Source organism: Coffea arabica, chromosome 10e (genome assembly GCF_036785885.1).
Source record: "Coffea arabica cultivar ET-39 chromosome 10e, Coffea Arabica ET-39 HiFi, whole genome shotgun sequence".
In the NCBI taxonomy this organism is placed as follows: domain Eukaryota; kingdom Viridiplantae; phylum Streptophyta; class Magnoliopsida; order Gentianales; family Rubiaceae; genus Coffea; species Coffea arabica.
The window spans coordinates 9,980,466-9,986,465 of record NC_092328.1 but is presented as its reverse complement, the minus strand read 5'-3'; positions in this window follow the sequence as shown (position 1 = coordinate 9,986,465).

Below are 6,000 nucleotides of genomic sequence, written 5' to 3'. Positions count from 1 at the left end.
TATTTAGAAAAAAATTATTTCAATGAACACTATAATATTTTTCTATGATGTGATGTTTGTGAAATAAAAATAAAGTTAAAAATTATATTTATGATACAAGTTGAATAATATTTTAGAATTTTTTTTTTGTAAATTATGGAAACCAAACAGACCCAATGTTTCTCATCCATATATAGGTCATAGATATATATATGTATGACCTATGTGTGTGTGTATATATATATATGTCTGTGACTCTTTTAAGTACCAAAATGAAAAACAGAAAGGGTGGAATAAATTAATGAATTTAACCTTTACTCCAAAAATACTTCTCACCTCTTGACCTATTTCCGAACACAGATATAACCATTTGATCGTCGTATTATAACAAATGAAGGTTGCCCAAGCGTGAATCTCTCTTGTAAGTTATAGCCACATGATAATCTAATATAGAAAATAACTGGTCCTCCAGCCTTCACGGACTTTGTTTCCACAAGATATGTTAGCAACAGCGGAAAAATCAACTCCAACCTAGCAAAAATTTCTTGGAATGAATCTCTTTCGGCTTTGTGTAACGGGTGCAAAGCTAGGGACGTTCAAACTTGAGCCCCCCCAAAAAAAAAAAAAAAAAGAACTAGTTGATCCAATCTAACTCAGATATCAAATGTCTGTGGATTGGTAAAACTAAATAATATCCATCTTTAGAGTTTTGTAAAATAGTTTGGAAATAGTTTTTGAAATTCAATTCTTAAATCCCCATTTACCGGCTAAATTAACAAATTTACACGTTATATTTGCTATATACCTACCACTATATTACTTCGTATACTGATACTAATAAATAGTGTTATAAGTTATACATTCAAAAAAAAAGTGTTATGAGTTATAACATATACTTCTATAGGATTAATTAATCTATTAAGAATAAATTTTCTTGTATAATAACATTTGAAAGTCACTAATTTAGGATGTTCATGTATCATAGGAAATACTAGATTATTTCAAAAAACTTTAGCACAATATGTGTTACATAATGTTGTTGATTGAAGATTAGGTACAAGTAACTTAAAAAAAAAAAAAAGATTAGGAATATGTGAAGAACATTAATAAACTTATCGATAAACTTTATTTTGTTGATAACAAGTCGAATATGCTTCACTAAATCTACACTAAAATAGCTTATTTAAAATTTTAGATACCATAGAAATAAATTATAAATTCAGTGTAAATTATGCATAATAACAAGCATCTTCTGTTTTTTAAGCCACATATCTTGCGAGAGGTTGTGAAGTGGTAAGTACATACTCCATCTATCCTACAAAATTAGGCGTACTTTTATTTTATTCTGTGCTAAATTATAGGCATGTTTCCTTTTTAAACAGCGGTATTAAATTATAAGCTAAATAATATGCCCATATTTAATGTAAATCTCTAACCCAAAAAGAAAAGTCATGTTCCAAATGAGCCACTGATTTGCACTAATTCGAGTCATCTTGCATTAATGAAGGGGTATATTAGGTGAATACTAAGCAAAAATAATTACTTTAACTATGTTGTTTTAAACATCTTAATTTGTGTAAAAATGGAAGTAGGCCTGATTTTTTTAGACGGAGGGACTACTAATTTTAACTATTGTTTTAAGATAGTTGATGCGTGCGCAACTATTAGGAAATTCATTTGTTAAATCTATTTTGATAGTAAAAAATGAAACAAAAAATTGAAATAAAAAATAGAAATTATAAAGAACAGAGCACCAAAAGTCTATAAGAATTCAAGATAATAGAAAGAACTTTTTATAGATAATTGTAGAAGTAGAAGTGGCTTGTAATTATGAAAGTAGTGGATAGAGAAAGAAACATTTTTTTTTTTGGTCAAAGTATAAGTGAGTGAAAGGTGTGGACAAAGAAAGAACTTTTTTGCAATTGTGAAAGGAATGGATAAAGAATTTTTTTTTTTTGCAATTTTCAACGAAATAGATGAAGAAAAAACCTTTTTTTTTGGTGGATAACTATAAAAGTATCTATGGTTTAGAATTGTTAAAGGAATGGATAAGATGTGACGCCCCCACTTTTCCCAAGGGCGAACCCAAGGGTATCGGTGGAATGCCTGCCCAACTCTCGCCGGGACTCATTACAATCCGTAATTCAAAAGGTAGAAATACTTCAAATATTTTCAGTATATAAGTAAAGTGCTCCAAAACATTTCATAATTAAAATTAGATAACCTTCAAACTTAAATACAACTCAAAAGAATATTTACTACAGTCATATGCTATAATACAACTTAAAGTCTCCAAAAGAAAACAACCTAGTACTATTCGCGAGCACTCTCGGTCTTGAACCCTGTTAAGAAAAACAAAAGTGTGGAATGAGCTAAACAGCCCAGTGAGTTTCCAAAACCTAAGCAGTTCTAATAAATCAAGTAAATTGAGCATAACACATGTACGGTTCAAAATTTCACATTGGCACATTAAAATGAGACATTTATCATTGTACAGAAATAAACACACATTGAAAGGATACGGTGTTCACTTGGAACGATTTCAGTCCATTTCACCTTATAACTCCAATGATCCCCTCGGTTTGTCTGGCCATCACCTTATCCCTCCAGTGGTAATACTCGAGTATACCGAAACGGTGGCCCAGGGTTCCAACCTACCCGACCGAGCCCAATTCTGTCTCGAGCAGGTTAGTAATCAAAGGCAGGATCTAGTTCAGCTTAGAGCTTACAACATGCGCAAGTAATCAAGTAAATCGGTAAATGGTAGTAGTTCACGGTTAATGGTAGAAATTTATCATTTTAGTAGTTCGAATGAGATAAAGTACACACTCGCCTTAAAACGGTGGACAGTTACATAGGAGCATTTGTGACAGCCCCACTTTCCCCTAAGGCGAACCAAAGAGGTTAGCGGACTGCCTGACCACCTCTCGCCAGGACTAACGGTACAGATTACGTCGATCTATAACATTCCGGAACATCCCATTGCACGTAAACAAGTCAAAATCGCAAAATAAAAAAACGAAAATCAAAGCTGAAGATGAACAGTAACGGACACGTCAGAATCCGGCCGGAATCTGGCCGGATTAGCGGCCGGATTCTTGGCCGGATACTGTCCAGTGAGCAAACTTCACGGATTCAAAATTTCTCAAACAATCCGGCCGACAATCCGGCCAGTTTCTGGCCGGATTCCTGGCCGGATTCAGTCCAGTGAGCTTCTGCCAAATTTTTTCTTTTGCCGTTTGAAAGCCGAATCGTTCCGAAGTTCATCCAAACATCAATTTAACATATAAGCATGGAAATCCAACATTTACAACCATAGTGTCATGCCAAAAACCATCTATCATGAATATACATACTCGGTTTGCCAATCAAAGCAAATGAACCCAATACACAATAGGGTTTCATTCGACAAGCTAAACAAAAGCCATTTACACTAGCTCAACTTGGCAATCGACTATCCAAATCAGTCCCAAAAGTAATTACATCCCTGTAAGGAAAACAATTGGAACGGGATGAGCTAAAGCCCAGTGAGTTACTACCACATAAGCAACTAAGAGCATATAGCATAACCTTTCATTTCAAGTACACAATTAAGGAATGAAACACATCGATAAAAGGATACGGACGGCTCTCAAGAGCCCATTTCCACGCTTCCATTCTTGATCCAACCTCATTGACCCTCCGTCAATGTTGAAGAGTAACCAACCGTAGACTCCTCTTCTCTCCCATTCCTTCCACCAAACATCCCCCTACCGGGCCCGTACTCCAAACACTTGCACTGTGGTATTACTCGAGTATACCGGAATCAAGAGTCTCTCATACTACAAGATTCCTTATAACTTTACCCAAGGCTCATTAATTGTCACGACCAAACCCTTGTCGGCTCGATTCAATCAACTACCAATGGGGTTGAGCTCAATGATAACATTTGTAGTCGTTGGATACTTGTCCAATCGATACCAAGTCATGTATTTCATTTCATATATCAGTTCATATAACTTTCCAATAACTTTCCAATAACTTTTCAATAACATGTGAAACAATAAGTGAGAGTGATAAAGTACACTCTCACATCAATCCATTAACATACAACATCTCAAGTTCAAATATCAAAGCCATATAATAGCACACAAGTGAGTAGTACACTCACCAATCAATTAAGTGCTATTTCATGCACTTCCGTCAGGAGAATGTCGTGAGTTATCGTCACGCCCTAGAACATGTAAACAAATACCATAAGACTCGATAACGAGTCATAAAGTCAAACCAATTATCGCCCAATAGGGTTTCATGCATGGAAATTCAAGGGTTCAATACTTAACCTTTACTCAAGTCGAGAATATAGTTTTCTAAATCTCGAGTAAAAATGCGGGCAGCATGCCCTTTGTGTTTACCAAATTTTCCAGCCATAAGGCTTCATTATTTTTCTTCAATCACAACCCAACAATACACATATAAGCATTTCATGTCAAGAGCCGTTCCAGAGCTCACAATATCATAAAACAAGAAACCATACCGAGCCATAAACAACACCAATTCACAACCCTAATAGGGTGTACAAGCATGAAAGCAAACCAGAAATTAAGAAAGGCTTTAATGCTGGCCTTGATAAGAAAACCGGTTTTTGACGTCATAATGCGGTAATGGCACAACTCTCACTACAATTATCGGTTGGGGGTGTAAGACCCACCGTTTCGAAGCTATGAAACAGAGCTACAACAATGTAGAAGGTCACTCAATCCAGATCCTAGCACAACTAGGTCAAAAGTGCCAAATACCAAACCAGAATTACCAAAACAGATTTGCAAAACACACAAAACTGTAATACGTCAATCTCAGCCTACACAGGTCCAAATGCCGAAATTCCAAAGGCATAAGTTAGCTAAGACATCCAGCTACATTTCGTCAGAAGACACCAACTCCAAAATCCAAACCAATTCCAGTCAAAATGGCCAATTACTATCGCAGTTTTCGCATTCTGACCAAAGCAGAACAGCTACAGTAATTTCGTCATATCTCACTCTACACTAATCCAAATGACCTGAAATTTTGCAGGCACTTCAAACTCATCAATACCTACAACTTTCATGTTTTGAGAAAAGTCTAATTCGGCCTCTAACCCAGTGATCTAAAACCGGACAGAATTGGGATTTTAAGAACCCTAACTTTTCAAATTTCCAACCAAATCCAAAATTGATTGCATTTGCCTATCCAATACACCTCATAGAGTCATTATCAACCATTACCATTCATCATACTTGGCCACATAGACAAAATCATATGCAAACAGAAAAATCATAATTAAATAGAAAACTTCACCATAATCAACCCAAATCAAGATATAACTCACAAAATAACATATCCAACCCTTACAATTCACAATTTAACCATTAGCAATGCAAGAGAGAACTTTCTTAATCATCTTACCTCACAACTCAAGAAGACTAGCAATTCCAAGCTTCCCCTTTAAAAATTACTCCACCCAAAAGCTTTAACCTTCCAAGAAGCTTACTTGTACGGAGTGGTTTCAAAATCTATCGGTGGAATTTCAAGATTGAAGCAAAAATTAAAGATGAAGATTGAAGAGTTTTTCTCTCTTAGCTCTCAAAGCTCACGGCTGAACAAGAAGAGAAAATGAAGATATTTTGGCCAACCAAAGAGATAAGAAGGAAAGAAACAGCCGGTCAAAGCTGCTGACCGGCTGTGCCACGTCAGAATCCGGCCGGTTTCTGGCCGGATTTCCGGCCGGATTCCTGGCCGGATTCAAGGCAATAGCTAACTCGTTTTTTTTTCAAAAACCCCCAACAATCCGGCCATCAATCCGGCCAAGAACTGGCCGGATTTCCGGCCGGATTCGGCCCTTCCCCTTTTTCCAAAATTTTTCTCCGTTTCCGAAATTCAAATGCCACGCTCAACCGTACTTCTAACACGTACACATACTTACATATCTCACACATAATTGCACATAACAAAAAGGCCTTCCCGTTTTTGAAACGATTAGTGGACAAAACTTCAATTACA